Genomic DNA, 20,013 nt, shown 5'->3' on the forward strand with positions numbered 1-20,013 from the left:
AATGATGAGGGCTGATTTCCCGAAACTAGTTTTGGATATTTATTTTGGAGATTTTGTAATGGAGATATTGTAAACTTTGTGGAATAAATTTCTGGAGTTTTCCTTTCTATCTATCTTTCTTTCTGTCTACTATTCTTCTTTTGGAGCTGTGAGTGATTTTGTAAATTTTTATACACTCTAAATTTTTATAAACCCTAAACCCCAAACCCCAAACCCTAAATATCCATCAGATAAAATTGTCTTGATGGAATTGGCTCGTCAAATGGTGGCGGTACATGAAGCACAATTAGGTTCACACAAGACAGGTTTAAAATTCTCTTTGACTATTGGTAGGTATTCTATTAGCTCAATCTTCAAGGCCAGGGCACTGGACGAAGAGATGAGGAGGGTAACTATGAGGTTCTCCAAGGCAAGAAGGGACTTTGATTACAAGGGAATGAGGAACAAATTGAAGAAGGCATATGTTCACATTCATCGCATTGAAGACATTTGGATTGATTGCAGGACGGAGCATGATATCAGGAAGTTTGATTACTGTCGGCTCACAGTGGATCAAATTCAGGAGTTTGATCTTGTTGATATCCTAGATAACCTTGAAGAAGATGGTAATGTTCTAGACCTTACCTATGTTGAAAAGAAAGTTTCATCAACACCCCTGCCTCTCATTCAATGGTCACAGAAGGAATCAACTTCTATCAGAGACAGATTCTAGAGTATTCTTGCGAATACTAATGTTTGGCTTTCAAGCAAGGGAATTCAGTTGAAGCTTTTTTCTACTGGATCTGATGATGATACAGTTGAACCTGTTGGTAGGAGGTCAAAGATTAGAACAAAGAATAAACAGGATCCTGTTACTCCTTAGAAGGCTCCGAAGTTGAAATTTACAGTTGGGGCAAACAAAGGAAATGCCCAAGGAGAACCATCCACTTCAAATGTTTAGGAGACAAAAGAGTCTGAAGTACAAAATGAACATTTGGATGATGAACATCCTGATCATGAGCCCATCAATGTTGATCAACTTGAAGGTGAGCAGGAGGATAACGAAGAGCATGATGAATATGATGAAGGACTACCACAATCAGATAAGTCCCATGAATCCCTACCCCAAGTATCTCTTTCTTCTTCTACCATGGTGCATACTCATGTTTCTACTTCAGAGTCAAAACCTTTTGAATCTGTTGTAACATGTGTTACCACTAGCACAATTGTTCACGTTTCTTCCACTAGTGTTAGTGAGTCTGCCTTAGATACTCCACATGACAATATTGAGATTGTTTTCTCCGCTTTTCCAAATTTGTCTGAAGTATTTGCCACCATGTTAGATGATTTTGATAAGTTCATGACAGAGACGGGTCCTAGACCCAATGAGCCATCTCTTGAAAATCCTCCTATTGATGTTACCACAACATCACCTATTGTTAATACTACTTCTCAAGAGCAAATATATACCTCTCAAGCCCTAGTCACAGGTGTTGATGATTCCTCCTTGCCACCATGGTTATTCTCAAATGCCCCTAAAAGGAAGAAACAAGTTGTTTCCCCGAATGATTTTGATTTCAGTCAGCTCACCCCCACCAAGCCTAAGACCACCAAGAAAGCCAAGACCATATCAAGGGTGAAGGTGGATAAAGCTAGAAACAAGTACGTAGAGATTGCCATTCCTCCTAATAAAGACATGAATCAGATCCAAGAATCAGATTATAGCATCAACAGGGTTGAATTGGGCAAACAAACTCATGATTATGCTGCAGCAAATGCTCAAACAGCTCTAGATGCTCTTGTTGCTAGATACGATGAAGATAAAATCAAGAAAGATAAGCTCAAGGCACAAGTTGAACAACTCAACACTATGCTAATCAAGGTGACTTAGTCTTCAGAGGCCATTGAACCATTGACCTCATCACTAGACGAACAAGTTATGAAGAGAGTTGAGCAAGCAGCTTCACAAAGCAGAGTAGTTGGCGAGTGAATGGATAGGATGCTTAGCCAAGGCACGCTGCTCCTAAGTTTAGCGGTTACCTTAATCAATTTTGATGCCATGAAAATTGAGGTGGATAACACCATAGAACTTTTCTCCCAAGAGTTAGAAGCACAGGAAAAGGATTTTGATGCATGGTTGAAACTTGAAGATTTCGACTTAGATGATCTTGTGTAGACTAGTGTCATTCCTTTTCAGAGCAGGTATGTTGAGCAGTGAGAGGCACTCGAGCACCAAATGAATACTCTAGAACGGCATATCAAGGATATGAAGAAAGCTCAAAAGGAATATGCACGGACAAAAAGAAGGAGATTGCTCACAAAATATCAGAAATTCCTTGTACTTTCCTTGAAGATCAGAAAGCTATAGATGTTGATGTGGTTATCAAATAATTCAATTTATTATTAACTGCTAAGATTGAGAGAGTACTTCTCTTTGTCTTCTATTGATAAATTGGTTGATCTATAATTTGTTCTGGATTTTCTAGATTCACTTCTAAAGAAACATAGAAAATGTTGTGTTGATTTAGGAGATTCCATCACACGAGTCAAAGACATCACCAGTCATACCCAAGGACCCGTTGAAGCTCGAATGAAGATTGTTCTACATAAATTTGAAGAATTCCAAAAACGAGATCAGCGTGAAGAAAATGACACTTGGTCATTTTCATGATTTTCTAGTGGCATTTTGTATTTCCAAACGACACCTTAAGAGTCATTTTGCATATGCTCTAGTACACATGTAGGACTGCACGTGTTCTCAGTCAAATAGGTCTCTATTTTTTACTTGGTCACAAATTAGTTGTAACTTTTCCTTTTTTTGTGCATCATCCCTCTTCTATATATATGAGGGATTTCATTGCAATAAGGATCTTTTTCCATCATTATTTTATGCAACAAAACTTTGCCGAAGTGAAAAGCAAAGTGAGACTTTGTGTTCATATTGTTAATTTGCAAACTTAATCAAAGAGAGGACAAGTTTGGCTTTCAGACTTTGTGTTTGAATCAATCTTGAGTATAATATAGATGTTTTTATGTCATTTATATTGTATGTTCTTGAAAAGATCTAAGTTGAGCATTGTTATTTGTGCAAAATATTGAAAAGTAATTTGAGTTTATACAAGTAAACTTTGTGTTACCTTGAGAATTCAAGAATAGGAAATTGGTGTGGATAATAGTTTGAAGACTTTGAGCTTTTGCTTATTTTCTATAAAAGTTTACATTAAGTGGATAATAAGGTAAAGTCTTTGTGCTTTATTGAGTATCTTGTTAGAGTAGAAAATCTTATGATATATTTGAAAGTCTTTGAACTAGAAATATATCGATATTTGGGTTACAGTGGTTGATAGGACTTAAGTATTTGAAAGAAACTTTGAGTTCTTTTGCATACAAAAGGTTTATCCCTAAAGTCATTTTCAAAAAAAGGAAGCAATGGGAGGCTTTGTACTCTTATGGACACTTTGCTTTCAATTAGTATAGATTATTAAGATTACTGCAAATTTGAGTTGAGAAAAGGAAAAATCTTTTCTAAATAAAGAATTGGATACAACTTGTTCTAAAAAAAGAGATATAAGTTATTGTATCATCTTGGATTAGTATAAAGTTAGCAAGTAGATTTAGAATAGATAGATATTGCAGTAGGAAGGGAGAGCCTTCCCATTACAAGTAGGAGAGATCATATCTTGCCTTCTGAGAGATATTATCTCATGTACTGTCGTGAAACTGACATTTTGTAAGCCTCCACGAGTTTAAGAAATTTTCACCAACAATAAGGAATTGAGAAATCAAATTAAGGTAAAGGTTGAAAGCTGTGAGAAATTTGAAGCTGAGATTGCTTCTATTAGGAAGATAGGGAAATTGTCTACATTGCTGAACCAAGAAGAGATAAATCAGAAAGGTTCACTTTTGTTGGACAATTTGTTAGCTTCTCAAAAACAGTCCTCAGACAAAGGTGGAGTTGGCCTTGAAAAAGGTCAAAGCTCAAAGGTAGAACAACGGACTTCTAATGGTGAGAGCTCAAGGATTTCATCTTCAAAAACCCAAAAAATGTTTTCAAGCAACCTTTCAGTGTTAGACAAGCACACTTAACCAGGTTTAGTTATTCATTCTTTCATGGTTACCGTTTTGCTTGTAACTATTTTGGACACAAGGCAGCAAATTGTAGGGTGTCTTTTAGAAATAATTTTCGTTTTGCAAACAAGAACTCTTTTGCTCCTTTGAGAGATTATAATTATGTTTGCTATAAATGTAATAACATTGGACATAGTGCAAGGTTTTGTAAGATTGACAGGCAGATTTCTCAAAGAAAGATAATAAGAGCAAGGCTAAGGAAACCAAAGTTTAGAAGAAGAAAGAGAAAGAGGCTGAAACAAAGTCTCTAATTGTGCAAACAACTCTTCTTGCACAGAGTGAAAAGGACATTTGGTATGTGGATAGTGGTTGTTCTAGGCACATGACCGGAGATGAGAGTAAGTTCTTGACTCTCAAGAAATCAAATGGTTGTAAAGTAGATTTGGTGGAAACTCAAAAGTTAAGGTTGCTGGTAAAGTTACTCTCATGTTTAAAGTTGAGAATGTGCTATTTGTAGAAGGCTTGAAACATAATTTGCTAAGTGTCAGCCAATTGTGTGATCAAGGTCATAGTTTAACTTTTAGTTCTAACTGTTGCAAGATTAGTAAAGATGGTGTTCATATTGCTAAAGCCAGTAGGGCATTTTGATGATGCTAAAAGTGAAACTTGTTGTTTGAGTCTACTTGATGAATCTTGGTTGTGGCACAGGAGACTTGGTCATATAAATTTTGATAGCCTTGTTCAAATCAGCAAGAAACAGGTGGTGAGAGACTTGTCAAAACTCTAGTCATATAAATTTTGATAGCCTTGTTCTGGTCAGCAAGAAACAGGTGGTGAGAGACTTGTCAAAACTCACTAAACCATCTGACACAATGTGTAAAGATTGTCAATTGGGTAAACAAACTCATAGGAGTTTTAAAACAAAAGAGTACTCAAGCACAATGCCTCTAGAGATGGTTCATATTGATTTGCGCGGACCAACAAGGACTACAAGAATGCAAGGTGAGAGATACTTTATGCTTTTATTTGATGACTACTCACATATGACTTGGGTGGCCTTTTTGAAGGAAAAATTAGAAGCATTGGAGAAGTTCAAAGCTTTTAAAGCTTTGGTTGAAAATGAGAATTATCTGAAAATTAAGTGCCTACGATCAGACAATGGTGGTGAATTTACCTAAAATGATTTTGTGAGTTTTTGTGAAAAATTTGGTATCAAAAGACAACATTCAGCTGCTACGACACCTCAACAAAATGGGGTGGTTGAGAGGAAGAAAATATCAGTTCAATAGATGGCAAGAAGCATGATGAATGAATCCAAGGTAAGTGATTGTTTTTGGAAGGAGGTAGTTCATACAGTTGTCTACATTCAGAATAGAGGTTTGATTTGAGCTAAGCACAACAAGTCACCATATGAATTGTGGAATGGTAAGCCAGCATTTGTTAAGCATTTTACAATCTTTGGCAGCCCTTGTTACATTAGGAGAGATGAGGATAACTTAGGCAAATTTGATCCTAGAGCTGAAGAAGATATTTTTCTAGGATACTTTTCAAAAAATAGAGCCTATAAATGTTTTAACAAGAGATTGCATTAAATAGTTGAGAGCACTAATGTAAAAATTCATGAGATTGCTAACTCTTCTGAGAAATTGCAAAGTTGTGATGATGATTTACAGAATGGAGAGGCTGAAAGTGCTGATCAGTTAACTTCTACTACTGTGCAAGTTGGGACAACAAGTAACAATGCTAGAAATACCCCTGAAAACAATCAAAATGAAGGTGTTGGTATACACTTAGAGGCTGGAACAACAGATAATCATGTTGATACAGCAGTTGCATCAGCTGGTCATACAACTTCACATGATAGAAATAAAACATCAATCAGAACTTCTCTCAAGACTACATCAAGATTTGTTGAGAAGAACCATCCTATTAATCAAATCTTGCAAGAGGACAGACCTAGAGCAGCTAGGAGAAACGTTAATCACTATGAAGATGATGACATTTCACTGTTGTTTATAATTGAACCAAAGACTTTTGAAGAGGCAGCAGAAAACAAATCATGGGTAGCTTCTATGAAGGAAGAATTAAATCAAATTCAAAAGAGTGGAACATGGGAGCTTGTTCCAAGGCCTATAGACAAGAATGTGATTGCCACAAAGTGGGTTTTCAGGAACAAGTTGAATGAGGATGGCTAAGTGGTGAGAAACAAGGCAAGATTAATGTGTAAGGGTTATGCTTAGGTAGAAGATATAGAATTTGATGAAATCTTTGCACCAGTTGCTAGATTAGAGGCAATTAGAATGTTCTTAGCTTTTGTCTCCTTTAAAGGTTTTAAAGTTTTTCAAATGGATGTTAAATCTGCTGGTGATCTAACTAAAGAGGTTTATGTAGAACAGCCCGATGGTTTTATTTTGACAGAAAATCAGGATTATGTATGCAAACTGAAAAAGGCTGTTTATGGCCTTAAACAAGCACCAAGTACTTGGTATGACAGGCTGAATAGTTATTTGCTACAGCAAGGGTTCAGAAGAGGCACAGCGGACAGCAACTTGTATATTAAAGAGGAAGGTAAACATATGCTGATCGTAGTTGTGTATGTTGATGATCTAATCTTTGGTAGTGACTGTGAACAAATGTGTGAAGTTTTTGCAACAAATATGAAGACAGAGTTTGAAAAGTCTATGTTGGGAGGAGCTATCTTTCTTTCTTGGGCTACACATACATCAATCTAAGGAAGGTATTTTTATTTCTCAAACGAAATTTGTTAGAGAGATGTTGAAGAGGTTTAGAATGGAAGATTGTACTCCTGTTAGCACTCCTATGATAACTAGTTGCAAATTCAATAAGGATGATGAATCATCAGATGCTAATCAAACTCTTTACAAGTCTATGATAGGTAGTTTGTTGTATGTTACAGCTGCTAAACCTGATATAATGCAGGCTATAGGATATGTTGCAAGATTTCAAGCTGCCCCTAAGGAGACACATGTTCATGCAATCAAAAGGATTTTCAAGTACCTCAAAGGTAATATGGAGTATGGCCTTTGGTATCCAAGTGGAAATGATTTCTCACTTACAGCCTATACAGATGCAGAATGGGGTGGCTCTATTGATGACAGGAAGAGCACAAGTGGAGGTACTTTCTTCCTTGGGAAGTGTTTGGTTTCATGGCATAGTAAAAAGAAAGCTTTTCTTTCTCTTTCAACTGCTGAAGCGAAATATATAGTAGCAACAGTGCCTTGCTACACACAGGTCCTTTGGATGAAGCAGATTTTGAAAGACTTCAAGGTAGATTTCAGTCATCCCATTTCTATTTTGTATGATAACATGAGTGCTATTAACATATCTAAAAATACTGTTTTGCATTCTAGAACTAAGCACATTCCGATCAAGTATCATTTCTTGCGTGAACAAGTCAGTGATCAGCAGGTAAAGCTTGAATATGTTTCTACTAAGGATCAGCTTGCAGATGTTTTTACTAAGCCCTTGCCCAAAGATACTTTTGAAAGGTTAAGACAGCAGTTAGGAGTGGTTTCACTCCATCACTGAAGGGTTGTTTTGCAGGATTGTTTTGCTCAGGGGGAGTATCAATTGCATTATTTCATGCCCCTTGTTCAGTGCTTGCAGGTTTGTTTATGAATTTGTATCAGCTCCTGGTTGATTGCAGTTTTGTATCAGTCATTGATGTCAAAGGGGGAGTAGGATCTCAAGGAAAGAAATTATGTTTTCTTGGTTTCAGAAGGTTGCAAAAGGAGATGGAGTTGCCATCAATGACAAAGGGGGAGTTTGTTGGATTATAATTTATTTGTCATTGATTTCAAAGGCTTGTTGGTTTTGTTAGGACTTTGGCTATGAATTTTAGTTGAGCTCCCTACTTATGTGCCTAGTTGAGCAGCTTGAGTTGCTTGTGTGCTTGGTTGAGTTTCAACTACCTAGTTGCTTACCTGCTTGAGGTGCTTGTATGCTTGGGTGTTGGTTGAGCAAGCAGTGTGTGTGCCTACTTGTCTTAGTCAACAGCTATGCCAGCCTCTTATGCCACATCACTCTGATTGGTGGGACCCTACTCTCAGCCTCTTATGCATATTTTTTTAAGGCAACAATTTTGATATTTAATGTTTGGTTAGTGGTGTGTGGCGGCAGCTTCTTTATGACTTGTTTAGAATGATTTTAATTCCTATGGAATCAATTATTAACTTTGTGTTGTGCGTTACTTCCTTCTAGAAGTCAAATGATGCCATCGTGGATTCTAATTGTCCAGAGGTCCATTTTTTTAAATAATAACTTTGTATGCAGGTCGTATGTTGGAAAGTTGATTTTTATTAAATCGTGAAGTGCGTTGAAGTAATTGAATACCAAAAACTTTGTTTGGTTGTGCATGGGTTATAATATCGTGGGCAATTAATTCTACAAAGGGCGTTTTTTTTTAAAAGCAACATGATTGCCAGGTTTTTTAGTCTTGTGGAGGAAGACGATTTTTTTTTAAATCGTGGAGCGATCTTTATTAATATTTTTTTCTAGTGCCAATATGGTTGAACCGCGTCAATTATTATTGGTTTATGTTCAAAGGACGTGTTTAAGGTATGATCTTTGATAGACACAGGTGCTAAAAAAGGGAAAAATAATGTCTTCTGACTGGTGCATTTTTTTAGTGCGTGGGGGCTATATTCATTCCTGACTTATACGTGTTTATCTTGATTGGGTGCTGAAAAAAATTTTTGGTATGTATGCTCTTGAATTCCAACATGCCAAGAGAATATTATTATTGATGACATTCAAATATGAGGGTATTGGAAGATTTTAACGGGATGTCTTCGTGGCCTATGTATAAAGTTTTTGTTTTGTGAAAGGCACAAAAAAACAAAAGGAGAGACTTTGAAGTTTTTTGGGGGGGACTATTCTCTGATGTTATCAGCAAACATTTTTAAGAAGTTTGTCAAATCTTAAGAATTTGAATTTCAACTATCTTAATTGCCACAGTCGACTGGTCTTTCATTGAAAATTAATCAGGCTGTTACTTATCGGGTGTTGGATTTATTTTTCTGAGTGTAGTGAAGATAAAGGGGTTTGTTTGTTTTAATATCGTGGATAGAAATTATTTGAGCATGATGCCTTCAAGATATAAGCAGGGATAAATTTTCAAATAAGTTTTTTTCTAGAATGAACCAAGTGTGCAGAAAATTCTGATTTTTATTGGAGAATTAGGTTTGAGTGAAGATATTCTGGAAGGAAGTAAGGAGTGTTATGTTTCACTTGCATTGATTCTAAAGTGCCCAAAATGATTTGAAAGTGTATTTTGAATGTTTCTTTATTTTTGAGTTGGTGCTTTAATTGGAGTTGGTGCTTAAGAAAATTAGAGAGTTTTAATCTGAGTTAGTGCTCTCTTGTAACTTGGGTTGGTGCCCATTTGTGCTAAGCAAAGCTTCTTAATGCCGTGCTTTTTTACCTGAAAGCGTTTTCCACGAGAAAATTTTGTGTTCTTGTTTATGTGTCTTGCTTGCATTTTTACATCCTTGTTTCAAGTTGCTTCAAGAGTAATTTGTAGTTTTTAAAAGGTTTCAAATACTGATTCACCCCCGCCCCCCTCTCAGTAATTGTTGTGCGACTCTCACAAAATAACAAAACAGAGTGCAATGAGGCCTCTAATCATCCAAAACTCCTCATCACTAGAACTATTGGACTCCACACAGTCAAGCTCCTCCAAACTAATACTAGCCAGCCCTATCTATGTAATTGTAGCATTTTAAGTCACACTATTAGCTTCTTGTTGACATGTGTTTGTGAGTTAAAATCAGGATTTGAAAGTGTTTTATAAGGTTTGTGGGGCTTAGATGGGGCCCATTGGTCATAAGGGCTTGGGCACTAGAACCAATAAAAAAATTATGATTTTATTTTAAAATGGTCTTTTTGTTATCCAACCATGAGAAACACCTAGGCATCCTCAAGATAGTTGGGAAAAGTTCCAAGAGTCCCGCAAACGTCTCAACATCCACTGCATCTCAATGGCATTGCCAACATTCTAGCAAAGGTGGTGTTGTGACCATTTCACACATCGCCCCATTAGAATGGGGACCCCCTCTTTTTTTCGCTTTTGTTTTGCCTGTTCTTCTCTCTGCTTTTTAGGGTTTTGAGTGAGTGAGTGGTCTGTCTGGGCTAGGGCTAAACCTTAGGAGGTTTCTTTTGAGTGTTATTCAAGCTGAGTCCAGTCAAATTTTGAAAGTTGTTAAGCGTCCTCCCTAGAGTTGAGACGATTGAAGTGAGGTAAGCCTGTCAGGAGAGTCAGATAGGTCTCAGGTTAGGTCAAATCAGGGTTTTTAGGGTAAAATCCAAATTTTGTCTAAGTGTTAGCATTTTGAAGGTGAAATTGTGTGTTCTTGCCTAGGTCAGTTTTGATCAAATTTTGGAGGTAAGATGATGCCTGAAACACAGAAGGCGCTCCTAACCCTCTCTAAGGGTCCAAGGCGAAATTCATCCTAGGGGCAATTTCTTGTTTTTGATAGGCTTGCTAACTAATTCCTGGCCTTGAAGATGACCTAACTCTGCCTTGTGAAGTGCTTGGAGACTCAAATTTTGAATATTTTAGCCAGAAAGGGTGAAATCGCTCCTGTCCCTCTCCAAGGGTCCAGGGCGAAAATGTTATTTAATGCATATTTGTCACTGACTTTTCTATTTTGTTTTGTGCAGGGTCTCAGGAGAGATGATTGGACGTGACTTGATGCTTTTGAAGATTTTGAAGGCATGAAAATGGTGAATTTTGAAGGATTAAGGGAAAAATCACTCCTGTCCCTTACTCAGGGTCCAGGGCGAAATTTTGATTTCCCTCTTCTTGCAGTGAAGAAAGACCAAGTGTTGAACATGAGTGAAAAACAAGTGATTTTCTCCACCTGCCTGAAGGAGTTTTAGCTCGAGATGATGAAGGATTTTGTTGGAATCATCAAAATCGCTCCTGTCCCTCTCCAAGGGTCCAAGGCGAAAAAGCTTATTTGAGTCATTCCTGACCTTGTTTGGTCAAATTGAAGCATCAAAGGCATGGTGGAGGATGAAATGAACGTGATAGAGCATCCAGACTTGATTAAAGACAATGAAATGATGGAGTTTCGCCTAGAAGGGTAATTTCGCTCCTGTCCCTCACCAAGGGTCCAGGGCGAAATTCTTTATATACACATATTTAGACCTTCTTTGGGCTGGAACTCTTATTCATGGCGTGTAACAAGATGAAATCTTCCCTAGCAAAGACATTTCATGATGAAAGATGAAGCATTTTGGCCTAGAAGGCAAAAGTCGCTCCTGTCCCTCACTGAAGGTCCGGAGCTTGATTTTCAAATTTGCACTATTCTTGCAGGATCAAAGTAATTTTATGATTGGAAGAGATCAAGGAAAGCATGTTTTGTCCATTGAATATAATTTCAGTAGTCAGCAAAGGAGGAAATCAACCCAAATGACAAAAGTCGCTCCTGTCCCTTGCTGAAGGTCCAGAGCGATTTTCTAAAAAGTGCAATTTTCTTGCAAGGACGAAGCAAGTTTTGTGATTGAAATGAATGGAAGGAGGCGTGTTTTGCCCGTTGAAGATAATTTGGAGGGCTAACAAAGGACGGATAAACTCGAATTTGCAAGATCGCTCCTATCCCTCTCTGAGGGACCAGGGCGAAAAACCTAATATCCAGTCCTTCTCGCCAAGTTTGGACAAATCTAAGCCAAGGCGCAAGTTTGAAATGATGTTTAAAATGCCTTGAAGTGGAATTGAGATGCAAGGATTACAAATTTTGATGAAAATTTGCAAATTCGCTCTTGTCCCTCTCCAAGGGTCCAGGGCAAAATTTCCAAGTATGCCCATTTACCTTACATTTCGAGATGATATTTTTGTTTCCAAGATTCAAAAGGGAGTGGGGAATGATGTTCTACGCCTTGAGGGTAATTTGAAGTTGAAGTGACCAAGAATTTGTATAAAGGACTCAAAAGCGCTCCTGCCCCTTGCTGAAGGTCCAAGGCGATTTTTACAAAACCAATAACTTCCCTCCAAGATTACGCAAAGGCAAGGTTGTGCAAGGATTGAAAAGGTCTTCTAAAGCATGGTGAACAAAGATTTGACTTCAAAACTTGATAATCCTAGGCTAAAATACAAAAGTCGCTCTTGTCCCTCACTGGAGGCCCAGGGCGAAAATCTTTGAAACACCTATTTTTGCCTTGCAAAAACAAGTTAAGCATGCATACAATGGATGAAAGGGATCATTGCTTATCCACACGTAGAGATCCTACAACGAAGAACCTTGAAGTCACCCTGATTGATCCTTTTTTGCGATATCTTCAGCATTCAAAGGCTTTATTCAAGAGAGGATAAGGTACCCTTGGGTATTTTATTCTGTGTTTGATAGTGTACAAAATACACGTCAACAGATGGCAATGTGTAATAACCCTTCCATGATACCCCAAAACAACATCTAATTTACTTTTTGTATTATTGATTTTCCTTAAATTATTAAGTGTTCATTCATTAGCATACTCAAGAATTCATCTATCCATTTAACTATATAGGCATCTAGCCTTCAAGTAGGGTTTAGCATCCATCTATCAAACAAGATGGTCATCCATCCACCAAAGAAGACGGGCATCCATCCATCAAACGGGATAGGGAACATAACGCTTAGGCCAAAGATTTAAACTTGGGGTTTATCCCAATCCCCTCACTTAACAGATTATTTTGATTCTTTAATCTTAATTAATCCATAACCTTCCTAAAACCTCATCACCGATTGCCTACGTACTAGGGACATACTTTGCCCCTAGATTGCCTACATACATCGCTTCCAAACGAGATCAAAGTGCAAGATAAATGCAGTTTTATTTTTTTATCTAGGTTTGCAGTCCACTGTATAGTGGCTACACAATCTTTTCTAGGGTCCTTGTTCCAAAAAAATTATTTGCAGTTGCTACCCATAATGAAAAGCACATAAAGCAATTGGTCATCATGACCCTTTGCTTGTTTTCCTATTTTCATCTAAGTCCTAATTCCTATAATCACGCCCCTTGACCCGTGTATCAAAAAAATATCTCATACATATATAAATAAATTCAAACAATTACATATATCTAGGAATCCTATGGGGTTTCTATGTTTTAGCATATGTTAGTTCATTCAAGTCTTCCATTGCTTGTTCGGTAGTGGGAGGACCTAAGTCAATAGTCTCCAAATCATACTCTTCTGTTGTGATCTCATCTTCAGGCTTATCTACTCTTGGAGTGGCAATCTGTATCACTTGAGATCCTGTGCTATCCTTCGTTATCTTTGACATCTTAGTGGTCTTCTTCTTTTCAATTGTCTCTTGAGCTTTGTTTAGGAAACTACATAAATCATCAAAATGCTCTTCTTCTATCACTATGACTTCTTTTGCTAATCTCTCCTTAAGCCATGCTAGAATAGTGGGTTTTCTTCTCCCACTTGCACCTCCTTAAGTTGTTGATCTTCTCAAGGTGGAGAGGTTACTTCATCTTCATTCTCTATATCCACAAATACATCTTCACTTGCTTTGCTATTAGCTTGCTCATGTGGAACTGAATTGTCTTGAACTTGGGGTTGTTTCCCCTTATCTGTCTTTTCACATTTGCTATTTTGGATTGTAGACTCCAAGGACTCATTCATTCGATGATCTTTGCTTCCTCTAGGTGGTTTACTCTCCTTATCAGTTGCTTGATTTGTCTCTACATCATGTATGGAAGAACTACTAGTGGAAGAACAGCCTGAATTTGTTTATGCTTCTTGTGTGATGATCCTTCCCTATGATTTTCTTTCCTCTTTGAACCTCTGGAGTGAACTGACTAGGTGGCACCTCCACTCACGCTCGTACTTTTTGTCTCTTCGTCGGATGAGTCTATCTCTCCCATCAATTTGAAATTCAACTACGCATTCTAGCTCTTCAACTTCTGAGTTTTGATGTCTACCCATCATTGTGTGTATGCTAAGACTGGCTTCATCAAGTCTTTCAAATCGGTGATCTCCACATCTTTCCAATTGATTTCTACCTTCTTGTCTGTCTCCTACTCGTATACCAACTGGAAGCGTTTTCCACTATCGTGTGCTTGATTTGGAATATCAAAAACTTTACACATCCTGAAGATGTCAATCGGTAGCTTTGAGCAAATCTTTCTTCTTATCTCAAGATCATCTTGAGCGTTCATCCAGTAGCCTTCCAACTGTAGCTTGTGCTTGTGTCTTCTTCCGTTAGTTCTTCTCATGTTGCCATAAGGATCAAATTTTTCTCTAGAGAAGGAAGTGGGATCTCAACTCTTCTTCAGATTTCTCAGTTGTCTGCAAGGATGGACACACTTCTATTTATTGCCAGACTGAGATGGGAAAAGCAAATCTTCTCTTATGTCTATTCTTTTGCACTTTGTCATATGTGATCCATTGTCTCACCAACTCAAGCAATACTATCTTATCAGTAGGATAGTGTGGTAGCATGTAGGGTGAACAAGAGCATCCTTGAATTCTTACGTAGGTGAATGTGGGAAATTGGATATACCAAGCACCGAATTTCTTTACTAACTCTTTTGCTTGTGGGGAGAATCTTTGATGGATACCGCCTTGCAACATTCTTGTCAAGTGCATGGTGTAAGCATCGTTCACCCTTCTATGATGTGCTTTGCCAAGGTAATGTAGCTATATGTAGGATTCACACGCTCTCATCTCTCCAGCTTCCATTCCAACTGGACCTCTAAACATTAATCCCGCATATTCATGAGCTCTAGCTAGTGAATATATGAGGTATGAACTCATGTAGAATGTCTTAGTGCACTGAAGCCTTTTCAACTATATGTCAAGGTCGTTGTTTATGATTCTTGCCCAGTTGATCTTCTCTTTTCCAGTTGACATTGTTTCCATTAAGTAGAACATCCAATTCTCAAATTGAAATGCTTGAGGACTTCTTGTAACTCGATTGAGTAGAGTGATCAAGTCACCAAACTCTTCCTTGAAATCAATTTTGTGTAACCTATTGGGTACCTTTGATATGTCGGATCTGCTCTTCAATACCCGGTACTTGTTAATATGCCTAAGCATCTGTCGGGATCATCATCATAGATTGCTTGCGCTCCTTTGCTTTTGTAGACCATGCCTTTATGATCCTAAATGTGGAAGGCTTCACCAATGGCTGTCTTGGATAGGTAAGCAAGTACTCTACCATCAAGTGCCACTGTCGTTTTGGTGCTGGCACATTCAACTATCAATTCATTGCATTGGATGGCTGGAAGGAAACCTACTGCATTTATTATCCCACTCTTGACCATCTTCTTTGAGAATCTGGATGGCCTGCTTGTGTATAAAGGTCTTTGGAACTTCTTCATGTCAATTTGACCAAGATTGGTGTCTCCTACATTGCTCCAAAATGACATAATCTTCAATTTGGGCATCACTCCTCTTGAGTCTTCCTTGATGAGGGTTTGCCTTGAGATTGCTCCTGTCTTCAAGGCTGCCATATTCTACCTGAAAGAGGCGTCTAAGTTAGGGTTTGATATAACCTTAATGTCTTATAATATCTAAAACAGCATCCAGGTCAGTAATTCCTCCTTAAAAGCTTGTAGAATCATTAAAATCTTGATGAATTACTAAAACCCTAGGCATAAATATAAACCCTAGACTTGTCTCAATCTGAAAATAATCATCTAATCGTAATGGATTTTTGTATTGAAGTGTGCTAGATGGTCAAAACATGATGCAAAAAGTATTCCATGACTGAAACCTCTTTAAAATCTTAAACCTGAAGCTGTACTGGCATTGTTCTTAGGTCTGACTTCAATCAAAATGATCAAGTACAATCTGATTCAGACCTGCAAATGAGTTCTAAACTGACTGGTAACTTCAAATTAGCCTTTAATTTGGCAAAATTGCCCTTGTTTCAATGCGCTATTGCTGTGATTAATGCTGGTAAACATTGATGTGGAACCTGGACTTGCTGATTATTGATGGTGATCGCTTCCTTTGACAATGTAGGATCGCTAGTCTGCAACAATGATTCGCTAACCCTTGAAGGGGAATTCACTTTACTTGAATGGTGGATTGTCAATGTCTAATCTTGAGGCCTAATGTTGAGTCCGCCTTGTGCTTGAATGGTGACAAGATTGCTGCTTTTTAGATAACAAGTCGCTTGGCAAATGGTGAGTTCACTGAACCTTGAATGGAATCGCTATCTCGATCAAAATCACTGCACATGAGAGGTAATTCACTTTGCAAATCGTATGTTGATCAAATGAAATGATCAACCTATATTTATAGAAATTGGGTGGGATGCATCTATTCAATCAAAGGCCAACTTGTGTCTTTCATTTAATGTTTTGCATTTGATAATTTCAAGACAAAAGGCCGACTTATTTTACCCTTTTCAAAATTTGAATTAAAACATCTACTTCCTAGGTGGGTCCCTCTCTTGATCATAACCACTCTAACATACCTCTTCCTCATCGTGATTTTTGACAAGCACAAGAAGTTCAGGTTTTTGCATGGACATTGACTGTGAGGAGCCGGCCTTTTGCCTAGTCATTGTCTAGAAAAGGTCGGAATTTTAAGGGGCATCAACTATGACGCAAAAAAGATCGAGCTTTGTAAAAGGCATCGACTAAATGTGGTCGAGGTTTTGGGGGGGCATCGACTAAGTATGATGAGGCTTCTTGGGAGGCATTGACAATGCCTTCAAACTTCTCAATGATCCGCCTTAATATCCTTCCTTCATCATACTTGACGCTTTGAATTGATCCTTCTTTCACCATTAGCATGATCATCGACTAAAACATCTTCTATCCTTGGGCAAGGATCTCACCAAGCACTAACAATCAACCAAGGAGGTTGCGGATTTGAAGGAATACTAACTGAGAAAGGTCGCAGTTTTGAGGAGTCATGACTAAAAGTGATCAGGGTTTTCACCCCTCACTAACAATAACTCAAAGGATGCTACTTTACTAGCTCAATCACTTCAATCTCATCAAACATCAAGCATATATCCCTAGAGATGCCTATCTTGCTAAGGGCTTCCTCATCATAGATCGGACTTTCAAGGGGTCACTGACTGGACAACAAAGAGATCAGACTTTTCATACCCCACTGACTAAAAGAGGTCGGATTTTTGAGGGGGCACTGACTATGAGCTAAGGCAAGGCAAGGTTTTGAGGGGGTCATTAGCAATGACTCAACTTTGTTAAATTCTATTAGTAGCACTCACCTCGCCAACTCAAAGAATCCCTCGTCATTATCAAAGCCTTCTCACGTGGTTTAAGCCTTCATCTTGCATCTACCATCTCGATCTTTGATGATGATGATCAAATGAAATGATCATCATATGTCGTTCATAGCCAAGGTGTTGGGGAGCAAATCAGGTCAACCTCATTTCATCTTAAGGATTTGACTACTGCCAAACCTATCTAAAACCTAAAACTGGAAGCAAAAGAGGGGGTCCCCATTTGTGATGGGGCTATGTGTGAAATGGTCACAACAGTAACTCCAAAAACTTTGTATTGGTTTACATTACATTTTCAAAGAAGCATTGATTATACATGTTGACTAGAATAGTAGCATTTCTTTTACATGTTGGATGTAAACCTAATTTTAGAGGAGAAACTTAGAAAACTTAGCAGCTTTCGGTATCAACGGTGCCCCAAACGATTGTCTACTACACCTATAGCCTAATAAAGATGCAATAACGACATCAATGGCATCATCCCCATAAATCGTTGAGGAGTAATAAGGGTCATCATGAAGTTAAAATCCAAAGGTTGAATCAATAATTAACAAGATAAATTTTAATGAACTAACATACGCTAGTGAAAACATAGAAACCCCATAGGAGATTCTTGAATATGTGTAATTATTTGAATTTACTTATGTATGTATAAGATATTTCTTTGATGCACAAGTCAAGGGTGATATGATTATAGGAATTAGGACTTGGATGAAAATAGGAAAACAAGCAAATGGTCATGATGACCAACTTCTTTTTGTGTTTCCCATTGTGGGTAGCAGCCGCTAAGAAATTGTCTAGGACAAGGACCTCAGAAAAGGTTGCATAACCACTATATAGTTTACATCAAACCTAGATAGAAAGCAAAACTACATATATGTTACATCTTGATCTCGTTTGGAAGCAGTGTATGTAGACAATTTAGGGGCAAAGTGTGTCCCTAGTACGTAGGCAATCGAGGATGGGGTTTTAGGAAGGTTATGTATTAATAAAGATTACTGAATCAAGATAATTCGTTTAGTGAGATTGGGATAAAAATTCTAATATAATGTTAAGATAAAATATATTCTTTGTATACTTTGAAGGATCCCAAAAGTATCACTTGTTTCCCCACAAGCCATACGCCGAAATTCCAAGGTGGGATTCAAGTTGGTTACATTCTCTTCTCCTAAAGAAGAACCTCGGTGTACTTCCATTAGGAAGTGTATTCTTGAGAGAGAATGATTTAGAGCAACAGATTGTCCCTAAGTTTAAGTCTCTGGCCAAAGCATTATGTTCCCTATCTTGTTTGATGGATGGATGCCCATCATGTTTGATAGATGGATGTCTAACCCTACTTGAAGGCTAGATGCTTATCCTATTTGATGAATAGATGAATTCTTGAGTATAAAAATGAATGAACACTTAATAACTTAAGGAAAATTAATAACACAAAAAATAAATTAGTTGATATTTCAGGGTATAATGGAAGGGTTATTACATGGTGTGGTAAGGGGATGTTTCCCTCAAGTCCCCAAGTCTTGAAAATGTCCTCGTCATGAAACCCCGAGACTTTCTCAGGGGAATGCATCCTTGTGGAACACTGAGAATAGTGATCCTTCCCAAAGGGTGTTGTTGATAAGCTTGCGGCTTTGTTGCTACTCCTAAACCATTGTTCCCTTAAATGAACAAGAATTCATTAAGGTACCCACTAGAAGATGCATATGTGGAGGTTCCTAAATGTGTGAAAGAGCTTCTTCCTACTTTAGATTCATACAAATGAAAAGGAAATGGAAATTGCTTCGAAATATAAAATAATTCGCATAGATCCATAGATCTCTAAACCACCACAAGATCAAGTGGTTAAACACAAATTGTAAGACAACTGAAGTGCGAAGTCATCAAATCTAGATATGTTTGTGCATACACTGTTGACTAGTCACACAATATGGTGGCATCCCATGGTCTTGCTACATAGTAGTGGGATTGGATCTAAGTGCTTTTGTGGCATATCAAATCGTTTGCATGGCAATACATTGTTCGTTGTCGTGTTAATGTGTTGGCGAGCGTAGTTGTTAATGTGCTATACTCTGAGAAAGTGTTATTGACCTAGCATTTTGAGATTTGAAAAGGTAGCATTCATCTTAATTGGTAGGCTCTAAGGCATTTCAAACAACAATGGTGCCATTAATGGGTGCACCTATCGTGCAGACTTTCAAACCCCTGAACCGTCCACCATGGTGCTCCATCACAAGTAATGCAATGTATTTTAACAAAAGAAAATTATCCAGAGTTTTCCTCCAAAACACCTCATTAGAACATAGCAACATCATTTCCATATACTTCATGGTATAGGAGGAAGTTCTCCACTCTTCACCAACAAAAGTTCTTTTCAAATTTTCCTTTCAAAAAGAGTGCACATGGAATTGATATCAAGTAGTGTCATTAATGTTGGTGAACAGTGGAGAACTTTGTGAGGAAGTCATCAAATCTAGATATATTTGTGCGCACATTGTTGATTGGTCACACAATATAGCATCATCTGAAATTACGCCTTTCATTGCTATGGGCTTCAAATCATGTGTCACAAATAGAAAAAAATGTCTATCATTGTTAGCCAATTGGAGATAAATTGAGCCTGCACACAATCAAGGGAATATTGAAATATAACCAAAAATTTCAATTCCAATTATCACTTCCAATTCATATTGTTGAACCAAGAGTACTTGTGAGGGGCAGAAAAAATTAATGCAGTACTCTAGGATTAGTA

The 20,013-nt window shown here is 37.7% G+C and overlaps 1 protein-coding gene across 3 annotated transcripts in view; it reads right to left on the reverse strand.

The window, feature by feature from the left end:
* Positions 1-20,013, reverse strand: part of LOC131033068 (V-type proton ATPase subunit F) — a 64,609-nt gene that overhangs the window by 12,771 nt on the left and 31,825 nt on the right. The gene's annotated exons all lie outside the window — the stretch shown is intronic.

The sequence above is a fragment of the Cryptomeria japonica genome, chromosome 7 (assembly GCF_030272615.1).
Source record: "Cryptomeria japonica chromosome 7, Sugi_1.0, whole genome shotgun sequence".
Taxonomy (NCBI): Eukaryota; Viridiplantae; Streptophyta; class Pinopsida; order Cupressales; family Cupressaceae; genus Cryptomeria; species Cryptomeria japonica.